This window comes from Antechinus flavipes, chromosome 5 (assembly GCF_016432865.1).
Source record: "Antechinus flavipes isolate AdamAnt ecotype Samford, QLD, Australia chromosome 5, AdamAnt_v2, whole genome shotgun sequence".
NCBI classification, from domain to species: Eukaryota; Metazoa; Chordata; class Mammalia; order Dasyuromorphia; family Dasyuridae; genus Antechinus; species Antechinus flavipes.
This window is the reverse complement of record NC_067402.1, coordinates 74,375,016-74,388,678: the sequence shown is the minus strand read 5'-3', so window position 1 is coordinate 74,388,678 and position 13,663 is coordinate 74,375,016.

The window sequence follows — 13,663 nt, the reverse complement described above, 5'->3', positions numbered from 1 at the left end:
CACACACACACACATATATATATATATATGTTCATACATAGGCATTATCCTCAACTTCTTAAATGTAATTGCCATTTCCTAAAATACAAGATGTCACAAAATCTTAATGCAATTTAAGATTCACTAAGACATTTGGAACATACTGAACTAAAATAATAGAGTTCAACTATAGTCATTTCACTACTATTATTCAGGTAAGTTGATCCCTGTAGAATATTAGCATATCTATTCTAATTTGTGCTTTTGCTGTTGTTGTCAATGTTCTAGTTTTATTCAGTACTTAGTACAGTGTCTGGCATATAGTAGGCACTTAATAAATGTTTATTGAATTGAATTGAATTATCTATTAATGTTCTCCAGATGATTTGGCTTAGTTGAAACTTGTGTTTAAAGCTCATTTTCTTCTAAAATATCTTCTATTTTATGAGGTGAGACTGCTAGTAATTCATCTTACTCTTCTATAATATTGTGCTAATGAACTTGTGCTTTTAAAATGGTGTTACTTCTGGCTGCCATATCTCTGTGCTTGGGAATATGAAGACAAAAATGAAATAGCCCCTGATCCTAAGGATCATATGTTCTACTGGAATATACCATGCATATTGATGAAGATATGCACAACATATTCCTTTCTTCTCTAATTTGTTTTCATTCCCATTATACTTAGACTGAGTCTTTTCCTCTTAGCTGCCAAGCTCCCAGGAAGAGAGAGGTAAATGACATTATATTAGAGGGCTAAGCTCTTGGTCGGGTGCAAAAATACTATCTCACTTTTATATAGGGAAACAGTGATAGTTGCAGATGTACTGTATACACACACACACACACACACACACACACACACAGTTAGATGGTATAGTGATTAGAGCATAGGATCTGAAGTTAGGAACATGAGTTCAAATTTGACCTCAAATACTTATTGCATGTATAACCCTGATCAAGCCACTTAGCCCCAATTTGTCTCAATTTCCTCCTCTGCAAAATGGAGATAATAGTAACACCTACCTCCCAAAGTGGTTGTAAGAATTAAATGGAATAGTAATTGTAAAATGCTTAGTACAATGCATGGCAGTTTATATATCAGTTATTATTATTGGTTATAAATTATTTAATTTAATTATTATTAATCTGTGGGAAATGTATATGTATGAGGCTACAAATTATATTTGCAGATACATACTTACATGCTTATTTACAAGAAAAAACTTAACAAGTGAGAAAATTCAGAGTTTAGGGGAGGGAAAGCATAAATAATTTTGTAAATGAAAAAAGGTAGGTAGAAAAAATAAGCAGATTAATTAGAGAATTAATAAAATATTAATAATATTATTCAATTGCTCAACAGCTAATTTTTTTTAGCATGCCCACAACTTTGTTTTAAAGATGATGTTTTTACTGGTAAATGTTTTAACTAGGTTGAGGGGAAGGGGGGAGATGAAGAAGGAGGTAGAATGATCATAACACATTGTTTACTTATTTTTTTTATTTTTTTAAATTAAAGTTTTTTAATTTTCAAAACATACGCATGGATAATTTTTCAACATTAACCCTTGCAAAACCTTGTATTCCAATTTTTTCTTCCCTTTCCCTCACTCTCTCCAGTAGATAGCAAATAATCCAATATATGTTAAACATGTTAAAATATATGTTAAATCCAATATATGCATACACATTTATACAATTATCTTGCTGCACCAGAAAAATCAAATCAAAAAGAAAAATGAGAAAGAAAATAAAATGCAAGCAATCAACAACAAAAAGAATGAAAATGCTATGTTGTGATCCATACTCAGTTCCCACAGTCCTCTCTCTGGATATAGATACTTCTCTCTATCGCAAGATCATTGGAAGTGACCTGTATCATTTCATTGTTGAAAAAAGTCATATCCATCAGAATTGATGTTGTTACTGTATACAATGATATCCTGGTTCTGCTCTTTCACTTAGCGTCAGTTCATGTAAGTCTCTCCAGGCCTCTCTCAAATCATTCTGCGGTTTGTTTCTTATAGAACAATAATATTCCATAACATTCATGTTATTCAGCCATTCTCCAACTGATAGGCATCCCCTCACTTTCCAGTTTCTTGCCACTACAAAAAGGGCTGCCACAAACATTTCTGCACTTGTGGGCCCCTTTCCCTCCTTTAAGATTTCTTTGGGATATAAGTCCAAAAGAAACATTGCTAGATCAAAGGGTATACACAGTTTGATAGTCATTTGGCATAGATCCAAATTGCTCTCCCACATGTTTGGATCACTTCACAACTCCATCAACAATGTGTTAGTGTCCTACTTTTCCCTTATCCCCGCCAACATTTGTCATTATTTTTTCCTGTCATTTTAGCCAAGCTGAAAGGTATATAGTGGTATCTCAGGGTTGTCTTAATTTGCATTTCTCTAGTGAATAGTGTTTTAGAGCACCTTTTTATATGACTAGAAATGGTTTTAATTTCTTCATCTGCCATATACCAAGATAAGATCAAAATGGGTCCATGATTTAGGCATAAAGAATGAGATTATAAATAAATTAGAGGAACATAGGATAGTTTATCTCTCAGACTTGTGGAGGAAAAAGAAATTTGTGACCAAAGATGAACTAGAGACCATTACTGATCACAAAATAGAAAATTTTGATTATATCAAATTAAAAAGCCTTTGTACAAACAAAACTAATGCAAACAAGATTAGAAGGGAAGCAACAAACTGGGAAAACATCTTCACAGTTAAAGGTTCTGATAAAGGCCTCATTTTCAAAATATATAGAGAACTGACTCTAATTTATAAGAAATCAAGCCATTCTCCAATTGATAAATGGTCAAAGGTTGTGAACAGACAATTTTCAGATGAAATTGAAACTATTACCACTCATATGAAAGAGTGTTCCAAATCATTATTGATCAGAGAAATGCAAATTAAGACAACTCTGAGATACCACTACACACCTGTCAGATTGGCTAAGATGACAGGAAAAAATAATGATGAATGTTGGAGGGGATGCGGGAAAACGGGGACACTGATGCATTATTGGTGGAGTTGTGAACGAATCCAACCTTTCTGGAGAGTGATTTGGAACTATGCTCAAAAAGTTATCAAACTGTGCATACCCTTTTACCCAGCAGTGTTACTTCTGGGCTTATATCCCAAAGAAATACTAAAGAAGGGAAAGGGACCTGTATGTGCCAAAATGTTTGTGGCAGCCCTGTTTGTAGTGGCTAGAAACTGGAAAATGAATGGATGCCCATCAATTGGAGAATGGCTGGGTAAATTGTGGTATATGAATGTTATGGAATATTATTGTTCTGTAAGAAATGACCAGCAGGATGAATACAGAGAGGCTTGGAGAGACTTACATGAACTGATACTAAGTGAAATTGAGCAGAACCAGGAGATCATTATACACTTCGACAACGATATTGTATGAGGATGTATTCTGATGGAAGTGGACTTCTTTGACAAAGAGACCTAACTGAGTTTCAATTGATAAATGATGGACAGAAGCAGCTACACCCAAAGAAAGAACACTGGGAAACGAATGTGAACTATCTGCATCTTTGTTTTTCTTCCCGGGTTATTTTTACCTTCTGAATCCAATTCTCCCTGTGCAACAAGAGAACTGTTCGGTTCTGCAAACAGATACTGTATCTAGGATATACTGCAACATATCTAACATATATAGGACTGCTTGCCATCTAGGGGAAGGGGTGAAGGGAGGGAGGGGAAAAATTGGAACAGAAATGAGTGCAAGGGATAATGTTGTAAAAAATTACCCTGGCATGGATTCTGTCAATATAAAGTTATTATTAAATAAAATTAAAAAATAAAAAATTTCTTCATCTGAAAATTGTCTGTTCATATCCTTTGACTATCAAGTGGAGAATTGCTTGAATTTTTATAAATTTGAGTCAATTCTCTGTATATTTTACAAATGAGGCCTTTATCAGAATCTTCAAATATAAAAAATGTTTTCCCAGTTTATTTCTTCCCTTCTTATCTTACCTTAATCTTATCTACATTAGTTTTTTTTTTTTTGTACAAAACCTTTTTAATTTAACACAATCAAAATTATCTATTTTGTGATCAATAATTCCAATTCTTCTTTGGTTACTAATTCCTTCCTTCTCCACAAATCTGAGAAATCCTCATAACATATTTTTTAAGTTTCCTTTGCATTATTTCCAATTTTTCCCATCACTTTTCATTTAGATAATCAAACAAAATAATAGATCAATGTCTAATTTGTAGTGTTTGCCAATTTCTGAGGTATGAACACTTCTCCTGAAAATTAAACAATTGGTTCTCTCCAGACAGTATGACCTGACTCCAACATAATCTTGTATATATGTAAAAAACACAATCCTTGTTCTCAAAGAATTTACAACATGATTGATAAAGCCACAAATTTAAAATAATAAAAAAAGATTGCTTTAAGGTTAACAGTGGAATATTATTGTGTTATAAGCAATGATAGAGTCTAAAGATAGTTTCAGTAATGATTTTTTATCCAAATTCTCCTGAAGCACTTTCAGCAATGAGGAACTCAATCTCACAAAATAACTCATTCCATTTTTTTTGGATAGCTCTTCTTTATACTAAACTTATATGTCTTATCTTGTAGAAATAGAATGTTAGCCTTAGAAGGGACCTTAAAGAATCATTCAGTCCTCATATTTTACAATGTGAATACTGAAATCAGCTATCCTGTACTTGTACAATTGATTTTTTAAAAACTGAAGTGTTTATTAGGTTCCACATTATTAAATTTGGAACATCATTTCAGCTTGTCATTTATTTTGGAATGAAACTTTAAAATCAACATATTAAGTCTCCCCCCTAGTTTTGTGCCATTTGTAAATCTGGCAGGAATGCCATCTCTTCTTTCATTTAAGTCGTCATAAAAATATTGAATAGGATACAATTGGAGAACAATCCCAGTGGAATTTAACTAGCTCTTTCTCTCTAGATTGATGTCAATCCATTGATAACAACTCTTTGATTCTGACCAGCTAGTCAACAATAAATAATAATAATAATAATAGTAATAAAAAATAATTTACATTCATAGAGAGCTTTAAAGTTGGTGTGGCATATTATGTAAATTCACCTAATTGTTGTGTTATAGTCCATATCTCTCTGCTGTCTATAAAGACCTCAGGAACTAATGAAAAACTTTTTTTGCATACTTTCTATATGTAAAACATTGTACTAAAAGATAACTATAAAAAAGCAAGTCAATATCTGATCACAATTGAATAGGAGAGAGATAACATAAAATTTGTCACATGCTACGTGGAAAGCTAGGGATATTGGGATATGAGAAAGGGCCTTCAACAGATTAATGTTCCTATAGAGATGTAGACCCTGAATTGAAGGTAGGCTTTTGGATGTGATTTAACCAATATAAACTAAAAAATGCAACAATACCTTAATGGATAGAATAGAACTAATAACTTGTTTGTTTTTAACATTCTATTTCTGTAAATTAAACCTAAGATGCCATTGACTTCCTTGACAGCCATATTACACCGTTGATTCATACTGAGCTAATAATCAACTAAGACATTTAAATCATTTTCCCATAAACTGTTCCCTTGTAATCAATATGCCTCTCTTAATCTTAATCATTTATTTTAACTTGAAAACAGAAAACTTTGTATTTATCTCTAGTTTAGTTTCATCTTGCTAAATCTGCCCCATCATTTCATTTTATCAATATATTTTGTGATACTGATTTAGTTATCTAGTTATTCAGTGTATTACGTAGGACTACAAGCTATGTGCCGTTCAAAAGCTTGTTAAGCATATCACCTAACTTCTTTTAAGATACAGATTAAAAACACATAAGACCATAGGGATGAGGATAAAGCCCTTCAATGTACCATTGGAATTTTCCCACAAGGCTCACATTGATTCATTACATACTTATCTGGCAGAGTCTTTCTACCAGTTTTTAATCTTCCTTTAATACTATATTTCTTTACTCTGGCCACAAGGATCACATTCATTCAATTAGCAAGTATTCAAGAAGCGCTTAATATGTGGGAGAAACTATGCTAGGCAGTGATAATACAAAGACCACACCAAGGTGATCCCTCCAAGTAATTTACATTAAGTGGGAGCTGTATATCAAATCTAAGTATGTGCTATTGTGAATAATATATGAACATTACTAAGTTCATAGTAACTTTTTATCAAAATATTTTTTTCTATCAGTTGTTAATAATAGAACTACAAATCACATAACAGAGGAGTGATTTGTGAAATTTTTTATGTTAAAAAGCATCCCTATACCTAAAAAATATTTGGAACCATTGACCCAGCCAATTCTTTTTTATGAAGTATAATTCATCAAGTCTGCTAGACCAAAATATTTTTAACCAGCAAAATATTCTTTCTAACCTCTTATTTGTCTTGACCTTCAATTTACTCAATTATTTTTGGTCATTTTTTTCTAGTCTGGATATCATTTTCCTTGAAGGAGAAACTAAATAATAAGTGAGTAATTCTGCATTTTCAATAATGTTCACATTATAATAACCCTTATTCCCTAAGTTGCCTATCTATTTTTTCCTTTTTTTTTTAACTCTTAACAGTGTTAATAAAGTTGTTGTGATGTTCATTTTTATTGCCCTCAACATTTCCTCACTTGTCGTAGTTCATTTTGAATTTAAATTTTATTGACATGATTCTCAGAGGCATATGTGTCTCTTTTATTTTGTGGTGACCTATCAGTGTTTCTATCTTTTCTTGTCTTTTTCTTTTCTTTTCATTCCATTCTACTTTGGTCTGAAATCATTTAAGAGTTCTTAGAAGCTTTGTTTACATGTGTCCCCAGTGTCAAAGTCCTTCTGAAATTCTATCAACAGAATTTGGTTTTAGAGAATTTCCCATAGTTCTTAATTCATCTTTCTGAAATTTTGGAAATTCTGTTCTTCTAACATCAAAATAATAATAGCTAATACTTATGTTAAATTTTATAAAGACTATATTTATGTATGTATATTTAGTCTCATTTGATTCTTATAACACCCTTTGAAATAGACACTGTTATTATCCATAAAATAACATTTATCCTCAACAATAGCTATTATGTAACATTTTGAGCTTTATAAAGAGGTATATGTATATATGTACATATACATATACATATACATATATGTGTATAAAATCTCATTTCACCATCACATCATTCTTAAAAACAGATTAATCAAATCTATAAATAAATTATTAAGTACACGCTATATGTCAAGCACTATGCTAAGCACTGGGGACATGAAAATAGGCAAAAAGACAATCCCTGACCTCAAGAAGCTTACAATTTAGTGGAGAAGACCATATGCAAACTAATGTATACAAAAAAGTTATATACAGGATAAATAGAAAATAATTAACTGGTAAGATATTAAAATTAAGAGGTTTTGGGGAAGACTTCTTCTAGAAGGTGAGATTTTACCTGGGAATTAAAGGACTATAAAGAAGTTAATAGTTGTAGCAAAGATGGGAGAATGTTCCAGGAATGGAGGGCAGTCAGAGAAAATGTCCAGAGACAAGAGATGGGGTATATTGTTCATGGAACACCTAGGAAGCCATTGTCACTGGATTAAAGAGTACATGTAGGGGATTAAGGCATAAGAAGACTGGAAAGGTAGAAGAGGAATAGATTGTGATTAAATGCCAAACTGAAAATTTGTATTTCTTCCTGTAGTTTATTTGAGTAGGAGGGGTGACATGATCAGACCTAGGAAAATCACTTTAGTGGCTGAATGGATTAGAGTGGAGAGAAATGAAAAAGGCATACCCACTTTGTGTCCATTTTACAGATGGGAAGACTGAGACAGGTTAAATGACTTGACCAGGATTATACAACTAATATTTAAGGCAGGATTTGAACTTAGTTCTTCTTGATTCCATTACACCTTGGAGCTCCATAAGGTAACAAATTACCTATCTCTATTTTCATCATTTCCATTTCACCAACTTGTACTTCACCAGTACTCATTGTTTTGACCAATATGCCTGAATCAGAGGATGAATGCTGGGAACCAATGGAAGAAATTTTTGTTTAGATAGGTAGTTTGGATCAGATTACTAAAAAGATTTGAGAATAAACAAAGGAGTTTAGAAGTTGCAATATATATTGGGGATATGACCAAGAATCTACAATGGAAGTAATATAATAAAAGTGGTATTTAAGGAAGTATTATAGGGTTTCTACACTTGTAGATATACTCATAACCCTAAAGAAGGAAAAAGAACTGAATAATTAAAAGAATTTATAGCTATGTGGAAGAAAAACATGGATGATTGCATAGATGTATAAGAGAGTGAAGTGACTATAGGAAGGCAATAATATCAACCAATCATTGGTGATTATTTCTTGGTGTTGAAATACAAGATATATTGGAAAAGGATATAGTAGAATCAGAAGAATAATCATGAAGACACAATAATCTCAGTAGGTGACAATAAATGAGGATTAGGATATAATAGTTAAAACTTTGAAACTCACATCCCTAGGGCTCAAGTTTGGAGTTCTTTAGGTTTATCTATATGTTTGGCTCTATATTTGTTCTATAACTGAAACAGTAAGGGATAAAAGCTTTCCCAGATGCTCTTATATCCCCAGCTGCTAACTTTAATGGTCACCAAATCTCTGACTGCTAATTCAGAAGGAGTATGGCCCTGTGAAGGAAGATCTTAACCTAACTTTTAGTTTGGTATTGAAGAAACACAAGTCAAAGATTATGGAAACATATGGCGCTATTTTTGTAATCTTAAGATTTACTCAAATGCTTGCAAAATACTTATCCTTATTCCTGTACCAGAGAATATCACTCACTAGAATTCTCATAGGTATAGTAGTAGTAGTAGTAGTAGTAGTGTAGTAGTAGTAGTAGTAGTAGTAGTAGTAGTAGTAGTAGTGGTGGTGATGCTAGTGGTGGTGGTGGTGGTAGTGGTGGTGGTGGTGGTGGTAGTGGTGGTGGTGGTAGTAGTGCTGATAATAGTAAGTAGTAAGTAGTAAAGGAGGAAAAAGAGGAGGAAGAAGAAGAGGAGAGAAAAAGAGGAGGAAGAAGAGGAGGAGGGGGAGGAAGAGGAGGAGAAGGAGGAGGAATAATTGGGAGAAAGCTTGAGAATGTTCCTCTCCTTTTCTACTCCCTTTCCAGATATCCATGTACTGAAAGAATTTCTGTCTCTATCCCCCTCACTACTTTCCTAGAGTCTAATTTCATTTTTATTGTCTTGTTTCAAAAATGAAAAAATATGACTGATTCTGAAGAGAAGAAGCATTGCAGTATATCCTTTGAAGGAAGGCAAGAATCTTTACCTGGATTAACATTGAATGTGAAATTGAATTTCAAGAATAGGATGAAGTAAAGAGAAAACCTTTGAATAAAATGCAAATGTCTAAATTTGCTTTGAATTTCAAATTTGGAGGATTTTTTTAATCAGCCTGATTGTCCAAAAAAATGTACTTATTCTTAAAAAAAAAAAAAAAAGTTCACAATAAGAAATGTAGCAATCTTTAGACTAGAAATCTCCACTGCCTGCAAGAATTTTAGGAGTTCGTGATATAAATATATCCTTTGCCTAGGCATTGTTTTGATGGACTAAGTCACTGTTTCCACATGCACACATGAGCCATGCTATTAGCACAATGTTCTACATTTATACCCTAGTAAATATTTTCACAAGATACTATTTAGCGATAAAGATATTTTGCTCACTCAACTTCTCCCTGTCAACAACTGGCAACTGACCTCTAGCTTACTTAACGCTGAACAAACAATGTTGGTGGCTATTTGTGTTTCCCAGTTCTGAAGTACCTTCCTCTGTTCGAACCATATGAAAGATAGTTTCCTCTAGGGGGAAAAAAGGAAAGAAAGAAAAGGGAGGAAAAGGAAAAAGAAGGAAAGAAAAGAGGGAGAAAGTCTTACATAGTAACCAAAAAGGTTTTTTGTTTCAATTTAGAAAATATGTTCCTTACTTTGTGACCAAATTCTTCAAGAACCATTAAATTCTTTTTTTTTAAGGGTGACTAGAAGAATTGCTGTTAAGTCATGCAAACTATTTAATATTTTCTCATCTTAGGGACAAAATATTTCTTTCCAGTGTTATAAGTGATTTTATAAGATCTTCTGGAAAGGACCATGGAAAACATTTAGTTAACTTAAATACTTTGTTTTATTAAAATAATAATATTTTATATATAATAAAATATAAATAAAATAAAAAATAATATATTAAAATCTTGTTTTATTAAAGATATCATCCTCAGTACAGAGGATACCTCTTCCCACAAAAGAGCTCCCAAACTGGAACTATAGACATGGGTTAAGTCCTAAGAGACTGTTACATATAGAAATCATCTAGTCAAGTTCTTTCATTTTACAGCAAAAGAAACTAAGCCCCAGAAAAGTTAAGAATACCTTTTAAAGATGGAGTCAAACTTTTTATTGCATTATCTAGTTCATTGTGGCCTCAATCAAAGATCTTAAAGAAAAAATCTTTTGAAAGTTTGAGTATAGTGCATGTGATGAATATCTCTTTAAAGGAATTAAATTATTTAATGTATAAAACAGTAAATATCAAATATTTCACCTCTGCAAAAGAAATGTTTGGAACTCAATGGACTCCTAAGCACTTTAACACATAGTCACTTAAAGCCTCAGTTTCCTCAGTTATAAAATAAAGATAATAATAACTGACATCAGGATTTGTTGTGAGCAACAAATGAGATAACATGTTTTACAAACTTTAAGGCATATTATTTGATGATAACAATAATCATTATAGTAACCCATCATTTTACTATACAATGCTCTTTCAAAAGGCAGAAAAGACTCCCAGGAGATTAGATGGAACTGGTTAACACATTTTACTTTCATCTCAATCTGTATTTTCTGAGCAATAATTCCAAATCTAGATCCTCTGTGACCAACAAGAACATGTCTCTTCCCATTGATAGTTGTCATTCTTTTTTTTTTCTTTTCCACATATATTTTAATTTGTATTAAAGAGTATATGTGGATGTCTTATCACTTACATTTTATTATAAGCTCCTTGAGGGCAGAGCACAACTTATTAGGTTTGTGTCTTCCTCAGAAACAAATGCAGGGCCTGATATATCTTATGGGCTTACTACATTTCTTATGAATGAATAAATACAGGGAAAATACCTTAATACCCTTATTTTTGTAGTGGAATATGGTCCCAAGTTATCCCAGTTGCTCAGTAATGAGTCTGCTCTTATAGTAAAATCTTGGTTCTTCAGTTGTTGTCTGAACTTTAAGATTTCAAGATCTAAGACTTAATCAGCATCTCTTTATTAGGTGGTCATTCTTCACTCTGAGACACGTGTACTTGCAGGAAACACATCCTACTAGAAAAGACCACCAGATTCAATGATTCTGGACCTCTTAAAATCACTACTGGGTCTACAAACATCCATATTTTAAAATGACTGGTCAGTGGCCTATGTGCAAGAAAACAAATAAAAGCAACTGACATGTCCAATGCAATATCATAGCTATTAGGAATATTAGAGGAGAAAAGAAATTTCAGCTGCCCCTTGCTGGAAGTCTAAGGGAGAGTTGATATTGTCTGTATTTATTGTCTGTACTCTAACAAGAGCTTAGTAGCTGTCTCTCTTCAGATCTTGTAGTCCACAGAGTAGACAGCCAGCTTTCACTGTTTCAGACACCAATCTCCTCTAAGAGGGGAGTTCAGACACCAATTCCCACTCATAGAAGCCAAAGAGAGATTTCCACATCATTCCAAAATACAAGTGTTTCAGCATTGAATAAGAGCATATGCCCATCCTGTGGAATCATATTGCACATGCCCAACTGATAAGGCCCCCATGACAGAGGAAAAAATGGAGGTCCGGAGGCTTCCAATGACTTTGCCAAAGTTGTAAAAATAATAGGTAGGAAAACGAGTTCTAAAAATGGAGTTCAAACTGTAATGGCAGTGTTGCATAATACTCTGAAGTATTTGCCTCTGATTCTTCCCAAGCATCTTAAAACCATGAGAATATATATTGAGGGCTGAAATGGTCTCCTAATCCAACTCCTTCATTTTATGGATGAGGAACAGAGGCCTAAAGAGACAAAGTGAGCATGGATTCTCAATCTCCAAGTCTTACACTCTCTCCACTATATATTGCCTCTTATTACCCTTCAACATCTAGGGCTTCAATAACATAATATTTGTAAAGTACTTGGTACAGTGCCTGGTACATAGTAGGCATTTAATAAATGCTTTTCCCCTTTGCTCCATTGAAATAAAGCACATCATAGTTTTATATCATGCCAAATTCTGGTTATCATCTTATTATGTGAAAAAGTATTATATCATCATATAAAAATATATTGTATAGCATATGTTATATATTGTTGTGCTGATTAAATGTATGCTATGTATATATTATATCCTAAAGTGTTATATATTATAAAGTATTATATCAGCAGCAGAATTTTTAAAAGTGATTTTTCCTGTGTAAAATTACAGCATTTAGATTCAACATCCAATCCTTTGAGATTCTGGTAAGCACACACTATGTGCAACATGCTACTCATAGGGACAAAAAGACAAAACAGTCCTGCTCTCAAGAAGCCTTTATAACTGGAAGACTCCAACATGAAAACTTAAATATAGAGAATAACTTGAAATGGAAGAAAAAAGTTATAATGATGGAGAATAAAGGGAGAAGGAAGGGATAGAGGGATTACAATCCCACATCTACAATTCTAAAATCAAGAAAAACTCCACAAAGGAAATATCAATAATCTGAGTCTTGAAGGAAATTAAAGCTTCTAAGAAGCAGAGTTGAAAAGGCTTCCACTCATGAGGGCAAAAGCTTATAGATAGGCACTAAAATGCCACAGAGATTAATGTTGAGATTGGAAAATAGCAAGTAATCTTGCAAAGCCTGAATCATAGGATGAGTGCCCAACAGAGAATAATGTGCAATGACTCTGAAAAAAAGAATGGAGCCAACTCATAAAGGATTTTATACCTCAAACAACATTTTTGTTAAAATTCAAAGAATGTTCTTGAATCAAGGAGTGCCATAATAGAATTTTCACATTAGAAAAATTTTAGAAATTATAATTTTGTGATCTTTGTTCAGAAATCACACACACACACACACACACACACACACACACACACACACTGTACACACATCTTTATGCCCATGAAAAAAAAAATCAGAAAAACTATTTTCCAGGAGAAAATCCTAGAATAGAAAGATGTTGAAATTCACTTCTGTCTTTTTTTCATCCCTTAAAAAGAAGGAAGCTTTTGTGTTGGATATGCTAAATATATGAAGGTATGTGTGAAGTGTTTCTGTCGGTGATGTCTGTGTGTGCATACTGTGGTAGTAGTATAATGTGGTATGTATCCCACTCTGGATATGTGTTTACCTAAGCACCTTTGTGTACCTGGGGGAGGGAATGAGTATATTCATAGTTTCAAGAGGTGTTATATCAGAAGGCACTTTTGTGGTTCACTTCATTCTATTCTGGGAGACGTTGAATATGAAGATGAGATGTTAATTCCAATCCATATGCTACAGGGAAATAAAATGACTTTGGCAAAAATCAGCTAGATCACTATCTTTAAATTCTCATCTAATGATCTGCATTCTTTGGCTTCCTCCTGG